The sequence below is a fragment of the Micromys minutus genome (assembly GCF_963924665.1).
Source record: "Micromys minutus genome assembly, chromosome: 13".
Taxonomy (NCBI): domain Eukaryota; kingdom Metazoa; phylum Chordata; class Mammalia; order Rodentia; family Muridae; genus Micromys; species Micromys minutus.
In genome coordinates this window covers 36,196,597-36,213,165 of record NC_137982.1, presented here as the reverse complement: position 1 = coordinate 36,213,165, position 16,569 = coordinate 36,196,597, and positions in this window count along the sequence as shown.

The following is a 16,569-nucleotide window of genomic DNA, read 5'->3' as shown; positions in this document are numbered from 1 at the left end:
TTTCCCAAAAGATACTTTTATTTCTCAGTCTTTATTATCAAACATACTGTTTTATTTTTTCTTGTTTTACAGCACATTTTGATAGTGTTGTAATCCTTATTGTCCTTCAATAATATCTTCATTTCCATAATCTCCCTTACCTACAACTTTCCCAAACAAAACACAAATCCATCTAATTATGTTAAAAAGAAAGGAGAACACAAATTTTGTTTAAATTCTAAATAAACTTTAACGATAGCAAAACAATAAGAGTACATGCAGTTTTGGAGAAAGTTACATCTTTATTATATTTTTGTCGGTAATAAAATGAACACGTTCAAACTAGTGATGTACGAATTTTTGCAGGAGTGAATGTGTGTAAACTAAATTAATATTTTGGGAAGGTTGTACTAAGAATTCATTATAAAAGCTCATAATGTGGGATGACTGTTCATGTAAAATTGCAGAAGTTTACATTTATTTGTATAACTCAAAGAGAATGTTTTATTCCATGTACATGATGCCAACTGATTAGCAAAAGAGAAATCAATTATTAAAAGGGGTTAAGAACTACTGAGGGCATAAAGTAATAACTTTAATAATAATTGTGATAACTTTGTTTAAGATAGAAAGGAAATTTATATGCTAAACATTTTATCTGAGAAATAAAATTTATGTTTTTAAGATTTTCAGAATTCTCTACATTTTCTATAGTGAGATAAACACACACACACACACACACACACACACACACACACAGACAGACATAAAAGAAATAAACTTCAGAGACTTTATGGCATTTGCAAAAATACACCATGTTTTAATGGACACTCATTTATTGCCCAAATTTTCAGAATAATTACTTACTAGATGAATGTTCTTCATGATGCTCTGGGCTAAGATAGCTGCTGGGAACAAATGGAACTTTTGGAGACCTTTCCTACACACATTCCAGTCACTGCTTTGGGAGGTGAGCGTGGCTGCAGGTCACAATCTGAAGGACTCTGTGTCCTTGTACTGTGTGTCTGACCTTTCAGCCTCTCCCTGTGAGAGCCGTCATCTTCCAACACGTGGCAAACTTTTTGTTGTCAGGGAGTCTGTACTCTCTAAATACAGCACTATATGTGTACAGGCAATATATGTTCATGTTTGGCATATTCTGAATGAAAACAAACTGATAAGTGATTATTTACTTTAAGTTAGAAGAATCCTTCCACTACAGGTTAACATAAATTGTAATTTTATGTGAAAACACCTTCTATAAAGCAGAGAAAATACAGAAAGTCAGTGGGCTGTTTTACAGCACCCGGAATCTCTGATTTCTTCCTGCCTGGAGAGGAGATGGATTTCTGCATTTGCTTCTGCACCCAATCCACATGCTAATTCTATGCAACTTCTGGAAATCCCCGCCACATCCACAAGATAAAGTGAGTAAAAGGCAGCAGATGACATCTTAGTATTTATTATCATAAAGCTACTGATGATCAGAGAGAAAAGCATTTAAGGAAACCCAGAGGTTCCCAGGTCTTATTTTGAGATTAGTTATTAAACTGGATTGTGGTTGCTGAATGGAAATCAATACAAAGCCTTCCTTCCTCTGCTTCTTTTCTAATATACTTCGCTAAAAGAGAAATGTGATTTGGGGAATACAAACAGTGACTCTTCACAGCCCATTCGCTGACATCAGCCTAGGGGGACATGTTACTCTGGATCTGTCCATCATGCTAGAGGAGACTGAGATCATTGACCTCAACCACACCTCCATTCGGCCGCTGCCAACATCTACTTGGTTCTTCCTTCTTATCTTTAAAGATAATTGTGCTTAGTACTTTCTCTTCCTTCTGCTCTCTAGCTTCTTGGTGAGTCTGTGTCCCAGCAGCGGAGGCTTTACAATGCCTTCCATTTCAAATCTTGGAAAAGGCAACTATAGATTTATAGATTGAGGACACACACACACACACACACACATACACACACACATTAACCACTCATTTCCACGAATAAGTTCTTTGATTCAGACCCTAGCTGCAATACTCCATGATCTCGGTGTTGTTTACCTGTCTGACTAAATAAGAATATCACTTCTTTAGCTCGATCCCTGTACATTTACACTCACTATCTCTCTGTGCAGCAATCATCATCAATTAACTGAACCTTTAGGTTTTCCTTTAATGTCCAGCTTCTTTGATTTCTTTGAACATTACACCCGATAGGTTGAACTCGGCATTTTGTTTACTCTGCGCCTGTGCCTTTGTGGATGAACGCATCTAGGGAAAATACAGTGATGATATCAATTCAGATGCAAGACTGTGACTATAAAGAGGGGACCAGCACTGCCTAGCAATTGCATCCGGTTTCCCTAATTGTTAACTTTTCCACTGTCATATGTGACTATTTCTTGCCTTCTTTCTCTTCAAATTCTAATACCATATACATAGCTGATAGTTCTGCCTCTTCTGGGTAATTAACTGAAGGAAGTTCCCACCCCCTTACAAGTGTTTCACTTCCCTGCAAATACTGTTGTTGAGCTGTCTCTGTGCCCCAAGACCAACCTCCATGGTGAGTCCCAGCCCAGCCCATCTGCTCTGACATACTTAAGCCATAACTACAGACATGTTCTGTCTCTACTTCTACTCTTTCAGCTACAATCACTTTGGCTTTATTTCTCTATCTCTGATTTAGCAAATGTGCAGCCTTTACCTGTCTTATTTTAAGTTAATTTTTTTCCCTGCTGTCTCTAGTTTGAACCCGTGCTAACCACACGCCTCTCCCCATTTCGTCAGCAACTTCCACACTGCCAAATCCAACGATCAATACTTAGGGCTTACCTTCCTCGAGATGTTGGCAGCATTTTTCAGAGTTGTTCTCTCTATCCTTAAAAACAGTCTTCAGTTGGCTGCCAGAACACTTTGCTGTCCTGATTATCCTCTGTGACAGCTCCAAGGAAAGGAGGGAGAGGAGTGTTGGCTGAACTGGAATTTTACAGGTTTCTGTAGTCACTAGGAAGTTAGGCCAGAGAGAAAAGCACTTCAACAGGGAAGACCAGAGAATTCACAACTGAGATGGAGAGGAAGTAGCTAGCCTTTGTGTGACCTAGTAGGAAGACACTGTCCCTAGAAAACAGTCCAGGGAGCAGGTGGATGTTGACATTTACTCTCTCTGGTCCTGAAGACCAGAGATGTGAGTTTAGGAGAGAGACAATAAGTTAGAATAAAGGTTCAAATAAAAGGATTAGGCATCTCTGCTTTGTCTTGGTAACCAGATTCTACTACCACACACACATCTACTGTGTGTGTGTTAGAATTCTCAATTAGATCTTCCACACTCATTCACTTGTTTGTTTACAATACCCCAGATTTTATTCCAATGGGGTGAGTCAAGAAAATGAGATTCGTCAAGCTAATACAGTTGTTTAAGGTTACTCAGCATTTTTAACAGAGTTGTGACCAGAACCCAGACCCAAGGAAATCACGAAAGAAAACCACAGCAGTCAAGTCCAAACAGAAACTTCTGGCAACAGTCTGAGAAGCACCAGATGATCTGGTCCAAAAAAATCAAGAGCTTAGAGCTTGGAACTGAGGCTCAGACATGAGTGTACTGAGAGCTATCTGGTAAGGCAGGTTCAAGGGGCAGAACCCAAGAAGCAAATGAGCTAAACTGAGCACACATGAAGGGAGTCCATATGTTATGGAAAATAGCATCTCTGTCCTTTTACTTCTGGAGCTATAAGAACTCCCCCCCCCCCCTGCCTGGATTAGATGTTAAGGCAGTCAGCTCCATCTGCATGGGGGTTACTTCACAGAGGTATAGAGGCTTGGATTTCTGTCAATCAACCCATAGATGAACTGAAACTCTAATCTCTGTGGGAGATTTGGCATTACCTCCTAGAGAGAGTTGCTTGTCCTGTGTAGGAAAGAGGCAAGTGCTGATCTTAACGTGATGGGCATGGGTGGATGAGTGGGAGAGGAGATGGGACTCCATCTGAAGGATTTTAAATAGTCCCTGGAAGTGCATAATCCCTGAGAAACCAAATGAAAGGATCCTCATTTGGGGTTTTGTCCCCACTTTGCTGTTTGTGATTTCTCTGTTGGGTCTCAAATGCTTTAAGGTTCAGGTATGACAGTTGTTGAACAAGTATGCCCAGGGACAAAGGTGCATGCACCGCTACCTCCCATCCACACATGTGCAGTGGGGTTGGCACTCCCTTGCTGGGGACTAACCATGTGAGCACATCCCAGGACTTTACTTGGATGTCTGGGACTACAGGGTCCTCTAGCCCCTTTGGTGAGGAGACTTAAATGCTTGCACAGTTCAAAACTGGAACAATTCCTCTCTGGACCTCTTCCTGCCGTTTGATGAACCTCCTCGCTATGGTCACTCACTCTCTCCACCTTGTGATTTCTACCATTAATTCCAGAAGCTACCTTGAAGCTTATTGGTCAGTTCTGAGTAAAAGCCAGATGTGGGAGTATCCAGGATTACCTTTAGGACTCTGGGCCTGGAAAGTGTTTAGAAATAAGTCTATCCTTCAGGGAGCTTCCATGGGTATCCTACATGGTCTCTACTGGGCCTGTGTTCCCAGAGGGATCTGAATAAAAAAGGGTAAGGGCAGGGAGCTGACTGTATTGGATTGTCCCTGTTATAGACTTTCTGACTTGCTAAAATGTTTTTATTACCCCCTAAAGGGTAATGAAACCTTAATGTTTTCATGATCTCCTATAGGTCTTACTACATAGAACATACCCCAGTTCTGATCAAGCAGGTTATCTGAACATCCCTTTTAGGGGCTACCTGTGAATATCTCTGCAGCTCTTAATCGTCAGTATCAACTTTAGCTCCTGGATTCTGGTTTTTTATCTTTCTTGGATACTATGAGCCAAATTCAGAACCAATTCACACTGCCTTGATGCCTCAATGGCCCTGGCCATTAGCAGAAATATCTCTCTGCCTTTTGAATTCTGGAGCTGGAAGTTCTGCAACCTGCCTGTATTTGATGTGTAATGTGCTAGTTTCCATTGGAGTACGAAAAGCAGCGACTTCATCCCCCCATTTTTTCTCTCCTGGAAGATTGCTCTGCACTCTTTAGAATGGGCCATTCCTCTGAGGTTGCCCTGGGCCTGTTAGAATGTCCCTGTCCCTTCCTCTGAAAGGCTTCAGGGGTGTCCAGTTTGGTCTTGGAGAAAACTATTTCTAACTGATGTGTTTAAAGTCTGCTGAATGGATTCGGTGAGCCACAGAGTCTCACTGTCTTGCTTGACCCGTGGATAATTGTTTTTATAAAGATGCTAATACTCCTAGCGGTTGCAAACATAACAATAAAAAGTTAATTAGTAAATAATATATTTTAGTAAAATATGTTTTTTTTTTTCATGAAATTAAAGACAGCGCTTTATATTTCACAGGTTTAAGGGCTGAACCCGAAGTTTCACAATGACTAGGCAAGTGCTCTGCCCCTGAGCTTCAGCGTGTCTGCAGAATTCCTTCAGTCTGCTCCCACCAGTGTCTTTAAAGCATGTTAGGCGCTGATCTTCTGAGCGTCCTGTCTATGAGAACCATGATTCAAGAGCCTGCAAGAGAGTTCCAAGAGGTAGTTAAGCTTTGGGTAAGCTAGCATGACAGAGATGTTCTTCCCAACCACATCCTCTCCATGCCTGGTCCTCATATCACCATTTCCCATCTCAAAAGTAGTTGTGCCCACTCAGGTGACGGAGAGAAAGTTGTGGATGCTGCAATCTGGCTACGAGATACCGCATTGGTTCTATCTTGGTGTCTCAGTTTCTAGCTTTAATTTTAACACTCTAGGACACAAGAAACAAAATAAAAACTAACCCAGTAGGTGGCACCTGCAGAAATGCATACAGAGCATGTGTGGCAGATTGTATTTTCCAAAAATGGCCATAGCAATATTTATGTTCCCACATATTCTCCCAGAGCCTTGACATCCCTCCATCAAGCAGCACAGTCTATTCTCTTCCCTTTGAATATGGAACACGCCGAGCACACACTTCTAACAAATCTCAGTGTACTATAAGTGATACTGCTCGGCTTCCTAGATATGGTTCAAAAGAAGAAAAAGTCAATGTGGCAGTTCTGGGTAGTTCTTTCCTTCCCATTCCCCCTCCCCCCTTCCTCATTCCTCCCGCTCCTTCTTAGTTATATAATTAGTGGGACCCAGTGCGATCTGAGAATAAGCTTATTTGTAATTAAGATCTCTAAGCCAAGGACCATCTCCGGGTCTCCTCCTCCTTCCCCCCCCCCCCCGCCCTGCCCCATACACACCTCTGCACATGGTCACAGGTCACAAAGCTCCTTCCTTCTTTATGCTCTAACCCTGGAAACTCAGAACTAGGGATTCTAGTTGACAACTGTCTGCCAGTGAAGGCTGTTTTGGTAGAACTTCATCAACAACAAGAGCAGCTTGAACAGCACACATTTGTTTCTAACAGTTCTGGCACTAAGGGCTTGTATCAGAAGACCCCTTTGGTCGGGGTCCACTGAGAACCCAATTTTCAATTTACATACAGCCACCTTCTTGCCCTGTTCTGTTGAAGAGAGCAAGGGTACAGGGCTGCTTTTTATAAGAGTATTAATCCTTTCATTCAAGTCTTCTATATCTATACTTACACATGCCCTAATTTTGAAGGTTGGGTTTGACTTGGGGGTATTTAGTCTAAAGTATACCCCTTGAATTACCCCTCAATCACCAGCATTAACTACCATACATGTAGGTGGGCCAGCCTCCACATGATTCCAGACTCTGACCATCTTGCCTTCTAAATGAAACCCAGACTTCACCAAACAAACAAACAACAACAAAAACACATCTTCACTATGCCCTGTCCAGAGAATTTATGAGCATACTTTATTCGGTGTTTGGTTGTTGTTGTTTGTGTTTATTTTTCTTCCTGGCTCTGTTTTGGAGTTGATACCCAGCCACAGAACCTAAAATAACATGACTGTAGCTATCACAGTCTAGTCATTCCTGCTCTCTCTCTCTCTGGAGAACATGTCCTACATCTTCATCGAGAAAAGCCCATGTCTCTGTACTACCACCATCACGACCCACTATCAACCCATGGCCCCCTGTACCATTGCTTCCTGGTCATCACTGAGGCATGTGCCAGCATCAAATCTCAAGCAGCATCCATCTATACATTTGGCCCTCAGAACTATTTCTTATTTCACATTCACCAATGAGAATGGCCCCCAATTTAGATTCAGGGTTGCCCTTCCAAGAATTACATCTATTAATATCCCCGGGAGCATAGACTCAGAACTCATGTGTCACTTACACTGGGGTTTCTATGAAACAGGAGCCTGAGAGCTAAACCTCCAAATGAGGAAACCCTACATTTTCAGTAATAACAAGTCATGATCTATTCTGTGATCACACACAATCCCTCTGACTTAATGGCTGCTAGAAACCCGTGACTCTGTCCTTTCTGTCTGCTTATTTGAGTGTCTTTGGGAGCAGTATCTCTTGGAATTTAAAATGTCCAACTCAATGTAATTTAATATGCCACAGCATTCTAGAAAAGAAGTATAAAAATAAAAACTCTAACTAGAAGGTTAGGCTTTTTTTGTTAGGCTTTACAAATTATGAAACCATGACCACCGAAACTCATCCATTATACAAAATGATATGATGAGTTATTTTGAACATGTAGGAACGTTCTCAAACTAAACAGTCTTCTTACCATAGTGAATTTATTCCGTGCAGAACTTGTTGAATTATCTTTTCAGCTTTTGTTAGTCCTTTACTTTGGCTGTTCCAGCTAAAGTCATCTTCCCCCTGACTTCACTTCTATATTAATGCGGGAACCACCTCAGAGGCATGGCAACATTAGCTTACAGCATGCATACTCTCAAAGAACAGAAATAGTCCCTTTTATTTCTTTTTTCTTTTCCAGCTGTCAAATAAATGTTAAATTCTCATAAACTTGTTTTCTATATTGAGCCACATAGGGACTATTTGAGAAACATAAACCATGATAAAAATGAAAGTGAAAATAAAACCATACTCTATCCCCCAAGGAAATCATGTTGAATAAAGATTGTTTTTTTGCAAGAGTGTTTTTGTTCCCACCCTTTTCTTTTTCCTAAACTATGTCCAAACTAAACCAACTGTGGTCATAAAGACAGGTTATTAAAATACATTCCTGGTTCCCTAAAGGCCCCTTCTTATTGCTAGGATATTACAATGCATGAATAAAAATTGGTTTCAAGGAAATATAAATTCCTGACCAGACAACCCCAAATCAGGGTTTACGACTACAGAAAGATGACCTGCCTACTTAGTGAATATTTTAAGATATTGGCCTTCCAGAGCTAAATAAGAAGAAAGTTTTGAAACATTTTTGGAATATTTTGACAATTTTCAGCTCCATGTAACCACCCAGTTATGTCTGTGAAATAAAATGACATGACTTATCAACTTTTTTTTTTCCTCTTCGACAACTTGCAAGACGAGCAACATTGTAGCCATTACTGGGGCAGTCCTGGCAGTATATCACCCTTCCAGGGTTCCTCTGACAGTCCATGTCCATTCCAGACTTCTTCGAAGGGAAGCTTGTGCTAAACGTACTCTAAGGTGAGCAGTGGGCAGGCTAGCAGGTAGGTAGATCAAGCACTGTATACCACAGTGAGCTGCATCACAGAAACACACTGGTACACTTGTTTAAAAAGGCTCCAGAGTATAACTGATACATGGATAAAGTTTTAAATTTAAAATCAGTTAATTAGACTGCAGAAATCCCCTTTGCCCAAGAAAAAATTTCTCAAGCCACACCCCAAGGAGTTAATATGCATGGCAGTAGCAACATGAGTTGTAAAGATGACAGAGTACCCCAAACATAAACTATGGCTCTGAGGTCTGACGTAGTACTTCCTTCAAGATCAACTATATCGCCTATAATGCACCAACGAATCTGTATGTTTGACCCTCCAGAAGTAGCCTGTCACAAGACTACCAAGGTGCCTTGTAGGCCTAAGGACAAGATTAAAAGAGATAACAACTATCAGACAACAAATCACACCATGAACCTTCTCCCTCCCCCCTCTCTCTCTCCTCCTCCTCCCCCTCCTTTCAATCTCCCTGCAGGATAAATACCTGAATCAGCTTTTCTAAATTGTTTTAAAGATGAAAAAAAAAACCAAAACAAAACATTCTTTGAATGGACCTAGTGGGTGTGTTAGCAAAACACTCGATTTCAAAACAAACCAGAAGGGATAATAAGATGGACCAATCCATGTTTAAGAAACCAACACCCACACAAAGGGCCTTTCAAGTTGTACAAGGCAAAATCAACTCTGCACTGAAGTGGGCCAGATAGCACATGCTGTGGAAAATCTCTCAGCACCCACAGTCTCTGGGGGAACAAAGGGGCACCAGTGGGATGCCTGTTTAAAGTGGATAATCTGAGCAGATAAATGATGATAAAAGCTAGAATCAAAAAGTAGAATGAATGAATGAATGAATGAATAAGGCAAACAAGAAGGAGGCTCTCCAGGAATCTCCCAAGGTGCATAGCAAGCAACCAGGCCTTGATAGCAACCTTAAGAAAATTACCATCCTTTGTGGGTTAGATATTTGGCAGCAACCTACACAGACCCACTGTATTCAAAGGGTTTTATGTTTTTTCTATAGAAGTTCCAGTCGATGCTTGTAGTGTTGTCTTCTCAAATTGCTCTTTGTGCAATGGTCACGAGAATGCATTGTAGGAGTTTCCAGGATATTTATGCATATCATGGTTTTAAAGATCTTAAATTTGCAGAATAGGAGAGCGCCCTCTTAAACATGACAGAGCCAGCCATGAGCTTCCTTTAAACTAAAGGGATTCTGACATCAAATAACTAAGAGTGTGTGTACTCTAAATCTGTGGTTCATAACCTGTGGGTTGCGACCCCTAGGGGCGGCAAATCAGATATTTTAGATCACGATTCATAACAGTAGCAAAATTACAGCTATAAAGTAGCAATAATTTTATGGCCATGGGGAATGACCACAACATGAGGAACTATACTTAAAGGGTTGCAGCATTGAGAACCACTGCACTAGATGATATTTTCATGCACACAAGACACTGTGAACACTGGAACCCTTGCACAAAGGAATCTGAAAGACAAAATGTTGTACCTTTGTCCCAGGCTGGCCTTGCACATTAGTTATGGGATGTCTTGTCAGAGCAGAGTAGCCCTTGATTCAGAAATAGCAAAGCAATGATGCCCATGCCTGAAGGTTTCCACAGCTTCTGACTCAGGGCACTGCCAGGAAGTTCCAGTTTCTCTTCTATATCTTACAGGAAGGTGACTCTCCTTTCTTTTGTTCTCCAGCATCCACACAAAGTGCCTTTTGTACTTTGGATACAAAGGAAAGGAAGACAGGGAGAAAGCAAGGGATGAAGGAGTAAGTGCCCTACTTGTGAGCTGCGGTTTTCTTCCTTGGAACGGATACAAACTGCAGCAAAGTGACCCACTTCTCCTCTTTCTTTGTCTTTCCTTTCCTGCCTTGCTTTTCGCTCCTTTCCTAAAAATTATTCCAGTTTCCTAGAAGAAACTGGAGAATGAATTCAGGCAAACAATGTTTCAAGGGGAAAGAAGAAAAACAAATCATGGTTGCTGGAGATATTAGAGCCAGGACATCAGACGCAAACACAAGGGTCACATCGGGGAATCAACCTAGATTTCCATGAACAGATGGATGAGGAAGAGGATGTTCACATATGCAAAATGAAGGTTTGTTCAGCCATGAGGAACAGAACTGTGTCTGCAGGACAGTGGATGAAGAGGGACAGGATGTTGTGTGAAATGAACGAATCTGACAAAGGCAACTGTGGGCTTCTGTGGCTTGAATGTGAAATGACCATAATCTCATGTGCTGGAATACTCAGTCCCCAGCTGGTGATGCTGTGCCTGGAAGCTTTAAGAAGTAGATCCTCTTTTCCTGGAGGAAATGGGTCCCTGGGGGCAGGACTTGATGCTTTAGAGCTGGCCTTACTTCCTGTTCTAGTGTAACCAGCCTGTCTCCAATATGGCCACTGTTCTTTCCCTGACCACTGCCATGTCTTCCCCACCATGATGGACTGTAAGCTTAACTAAGCCCTGTCTCCCTTCAGATGCTTTTGTCTGAGGATTATTATCACAGTAACAGAAAAGTCACTGAGACTCATGTTTTCTCTCAAATGTGGCCCTTAGAGGGGGAAAGACGACCAAAGTAAAGGAGCCTGTGAGGCATATGGAAGGAGAAAGGGCGGGAGAAGACAAGAAGGCACAATAGTAGTTGAGTATGATAAAAGTGAAGTGTGTGCATAAACAGGAATGTCATAATGAGGCACGCTACTTCTGTGATCAGTATATGCCAAGTAAAAATGTGCATTTAAAATCGAGCATAAAAAAAGAAGCAAAGTACTTCACACTGGGACAGTAATATAGATGCCTTGGGGGCCTCTTGGGAATTAGGAAAACTTTATCAGCTACTGTAGAGGCATAAAAGATTAACTCCTTCAAGGGTTCTTTCCCTGTGCTCAGCTCCACAGGGTTTTACACAGTCGTTCTCGATAACAGGTTTACCACGCTTATGCACAGCCACCCTCGCACTTCACAGCCATGTTGTAATCGTGGTAGGAAAGGCTGAGATCTCATGTCATAAGCAGGAAGGACAGACCACAATGGGAACAGCATTTTTAAGCCTTAACATCTACCCCTACACTTCCTCCAAAAGGGGCACAGCCCCTAACTCTTCCCAAATAACTCAACCATCTGGGACCCAGTCTTTAAATATGTGACCCAACAGGGCAAGAACATTCTCATTCAAACAACTACACATGTCAAGGAAAGCATGCAATGCTAGCCAATATGTACCAGACAAGCCCCCGAAAGGCTATGTCATTAGAGATGCCTGAAGCATGATTATTCTCTAAGGGAATCTGCAAGAAATAGTTAGCCCAAGAAATAGGCCTTCTGGGCTGGCACCAGTAAAACCTCAGGAAGGTGTGCCCAAGCCCTGTCGAGCTCAAATCACATCAATGTATCTCCCAGACACCAGCCACAGACCTAAGGACTTGATGTTTGTGCTAATGCATTTCCGTTTTACGTTGGTCCCACTCTTCTTTTGAGCCCTCGTTCCTGCTTTTTTATTTGGAAATGTTTACTTCATGCCATTATAATCCTCAAAAGAATCTACTCTTTTTGTAATTAATTTATTTTTCTCTTTTTATAATTAGATACTCTTTATTTACATTTGAGATGTTATCCCTTTACTTCCGCCCCACTCCCATCCCCTCTCCCTCTCCATTTGCCTTCACAAAGGTGCACACCCTTCTGATCCCCCATTGCCTTGGCATTCTCCTACACTGGGAAACCATGCCCTCTCTGAACAAAAGTCTCTTCTCACATTGATGCCAGACACCATCTTCAGCTACATACTCAACTAGATCATTAGGTCTCTCAAAGTGCACACAAAGTTTGGTGTTTTAGTCCATGGGAGATTGGAGTGTTGGGTTGGTTGATAATGTTGTTATCTTCCCATGAGGTTGCAACCCCTTTCAGCTCCTTAGGTTTTTTATTTAGCAACCTCATTTGGATCCCTGAGTTCAGACCGATGTGCACACATGCTCAGCTGTATCTATATGAGTCTAGCATAGTCCCTGAGAGGGCATCTCTGTCTGGTTCTTGCCAGGAAGTACTTTTTGGGATCAGCTACAGTGCTTGGATTTGGTGACTGCGTATGTAGTGGATCCCAAGAATCTACTTTTTAAAAATGTTATCCATGCCTTGAGTCCCAGAAATATCTTGACACTTGAACTTTTGAACAATTCTTAAGACTCTTAGAATGAATATATTTTGTATTATTAGGTAGCCATCAGACTTAAAAAGCCAGAAGATGAATGTCAGGGTTTGAATTTTAAAGAATGTCTTCCACAGACTTCTGTATTGAACATTTTATTCTCCAGATAGTGACCCTCTCTGAGGACACTTGCCTTGACCTAAAAGCAATAAATCCAGCCCGAAATGGGCTGAAACCTCTGACACCATGAACCAAATTAAATAGCCCTTGCCTTAAAGTTGTTTTCCTACGGTTGAGGTGAGGAGCCATGAACAACACACTTAGTGTTAACTGCATAGTGGCTCTAGCATATTATAGAAGCTTGGCTGGTCTAGATGTCCAAGTTGGCTTATTTTGTTATGTTTTGTATTTTTCATACTGGAATGTTTAAAAATAGCTGGAGATAGCCCCACAATCTCTCTTTTATCTCCCTCTGTTCCTTGTTTCTTTCTCTCCTTTTCCTACTCTTCATTCTAGATTTTGAACACTGTGCACATAACTGACTGGGCTTACTTAAAGGCAACAGCCTGTGTGGTTAGGTGTCTTCTAAATTTCCACAGGGCAAAAAAAAGTTGCAAGTACTTTTATGACCTTGTCACAGAAATCACAGAGCTATGTAGCTATTGATCTCTATCAACTTCAGAGGATAAAGCCAGATCCCTGAAGAGAGATGACCTAAGTCATGGGTGCAGAAGAGTCTAGTTTCTTGGAGGCAGTCTTTAGAACCTAGATGGGATATAACAAGGGTGGTGTCTAAACTGAAGAACCTCAGAATGGTTACTAAAGCTCGGGCTAAGTATTGTCCTCTGATCACTGAGTTTGGCTTTGCTTGTGTTTGTGAATTTGATGTCACCTTTAAATGCCAAACAACAAAACTTAAAATCACAATCAAAAAGACTAATAATGTATCTGAATAGAAACAGCCCCGCATAGGCTCATGTGTTTGAATGCTTTGTGAATAGGTAGTAGCACTGTTAGGAGGTATGGCCTTGTTGACAGAAGTGTGTCACTGTGTGGGTGGGCTTTGAAGTCTCTCTATGCCCAGCGTGGCACAGTCTCCTTCTGCTACCTGCAGATCAATATGAAAAAGTCTCACCTCCTCTAGCATCATGTCTGCCTGCAGGCTGCCATGTTTCACACTGTGACAATAATGGACTAAACTTCTGAAACTGTAAGCCAACCCCAATTAAGTGATTTCCATTATAAGAGTTGCTGTGGTCATGGTGTCACTTCACTGTAAGGAAACCCTAAGAAAAGTAGTTCCTATGTAACCAAACACAGGCAGCAATTTAAAAACAACCAAGAAAACAAAACAACAAACAAACAAACCCTCTGCTTCAAAGAGTCTTTTAAAGTGTAAAGGGTTCAGTTAGAATGCAAAGGACAAAACAAAATACTAGATGTTTATAGCCAATACTGTTTTTCTTAAACATACATACATGTACATATATGTTCATATTCATATAAACTCATATACACAAGACTAGAATCTCAGGAATATGACCAAGATATTGTTTTTTCTTCTTTATAATTAACATGTATTGTTTTGTTGTTTTACCTCCAGCATGTATAATGAACATCAAGCCAGGGAAGTGAGGAGTCAATCTTTATCCCAACTCATATTTGGAACTAAGACCTTCTAAAACTACCATAAAATGAGAAGTAAGCATGGCCTTCTACAGTAAGACTTGGCAAAAGTGAAAAAACAAAGTCTTCAACATGGCTGGCGATAACATCCTGTGATCTCAACAATGATGACTTTTTAAGAGTATAATGAAGCAACAGATTTTCTAAATTGTTTTATGGATAGAAAGGGTAACTCAGACAACAGTGAGTCACTGGCCCAATATGCACAGACACACACAGGCACACACGCACATGCACACACACAGGCAATATTCTGACAGAGGTAGTGTTTAACATTTCTAACAAAGTTGTATAATCAACAGCATGTCATCTTTGCAATTGTTCTGAAGCACCAGCATTTATTCTTGTAGCTTGTTTTTTTTACAGTTTTTGAGATAAGGCCTCACAGTGCAGCCTGGCGGGTCTGGAAGTCACTATGTAGAGAAGGTTGACTTTGAACTCACTGAGATCCACATGCTTCTACATGCCAAATACTGGGATTAAAGGCCTGACTACTGACACATCACTTAGTGCTGGAAGTTGCCCTAATCTCAAATGTTAAAAGAGAGAAAGATGAAAGAGTAAATATGACAAAAACTCTCTACCACACTGCATTTGAAAGTGAGAGTACAGGTTGTCTGGTGGGCCATGCAATATTTTTATGCCATAGCAGACACAATAGCTTTCCTGTTTTACAAGTGCATATGAATGGGAAGAGAAGCTACTGCACAGGGAGGAGTGTAGAGTACCAACCAGAAATAGACGTTTAATGACCTCTTAGTCACAAGAGAAACAATGAACCATGCATGGTCCTGTGGCTGAACCTCTTTCCTATGTCATAGCTAAAAAAAATATAGTGCAGATCACGATTTTAACTCCAGCTATTCATTTTATTTTTCAGGTGGCATTTAAAATACTAGGCCACATAGTTCTCAATACTGCCTTTAAATTCCTCTTCCTTTCTTGTGATGTCTGGTATTCATTCACTTGGTGTTTTTTCTTATTTTCTTCTCCAAGAAAAAAACCAAGAAACCCAAAAACCAAAAACCAAAAAACCAAAACAGAAAACAAAACAAAACAAAAAAAACAACAACAACAACAAAAAAAAACTCTTCTTAAACAGGATAACCCCCAGGAATAAAGCAAAACATTGCCCTCTGGAACCATGGAAGTTGACTGTCAGCAATGATTTTAAGAACTGGAATCTGTCCTGGGAAACATCCAAAAAGGCACCTGTTCCTTCATACAGCAATGATGGAGATGATTTGACAAGAACTGAAACACCTATTTCGGTGCCTGAGAGCCCTCAGCAATGATGGAAGAAAGTGAGGGGCTCATAGCAATTGCTGTTGACCGTGTAACTTCCCTAGTAATGTTTAACACTGCCTATGCCAGGTCATTGTGCATGTGCACGTGTGTGGACACATGTGCATGTGTGTGTGTATGTGTGTGTTTCAAAAACAATGTTCTGAATTGGGTCGGTGACTGTTACTCAGATATTGTTCTGTAGCTTACAGCCAAACATAATCTCACCTGATTAGAAAAATAAGTCTCTTATGTGTTATATGTCTCTTCTGTTTCTATACCTCCTAGAAAACCTCTCTGCTTGTATCCTCTAAAGAAGTGGTCTTCAACCTTCCTAATGCTATGGTTTTTTAATGTAGTTACTCATGTTGTGGTGACCCCCAACCATAAAATTATTCTTTTGTTACTTCATAACTGTAATTTTGCCATGGTAGTAAATCACAATGCAAATGTCTGATAGAATATGTGATCAGAGGGGGTCGCGACCCACAGGTTGGGAACCACTTCTCTAGAATCACCGTTCTAGGGCAATTTTTCCCCCTCTCTCTTCTTCTCAGTCAGGCTTCTTGTCCCTCTTCCCCTTCTCCCGTTCCCTCCCTATTTTTGACCTCTAGTTTTCATTTCTCATTGTTTAAATTCTAAATCACCCCTTCCTCACATCTTGTGTGCCATAGCAGAACCTCTTTGGGAGCTAAGAAAAGTAGTCAATAACCTTTGGGGGCAGAAGGGCAGGGGAGGAAAACCCCAATGGAAAGTCCATGCGTTATCTTTTTTCTATGCAGCATATCTCTTTTCTTTTTAGAAGTGAAACAAACAAAAGCAGCTCAACTTTTGAT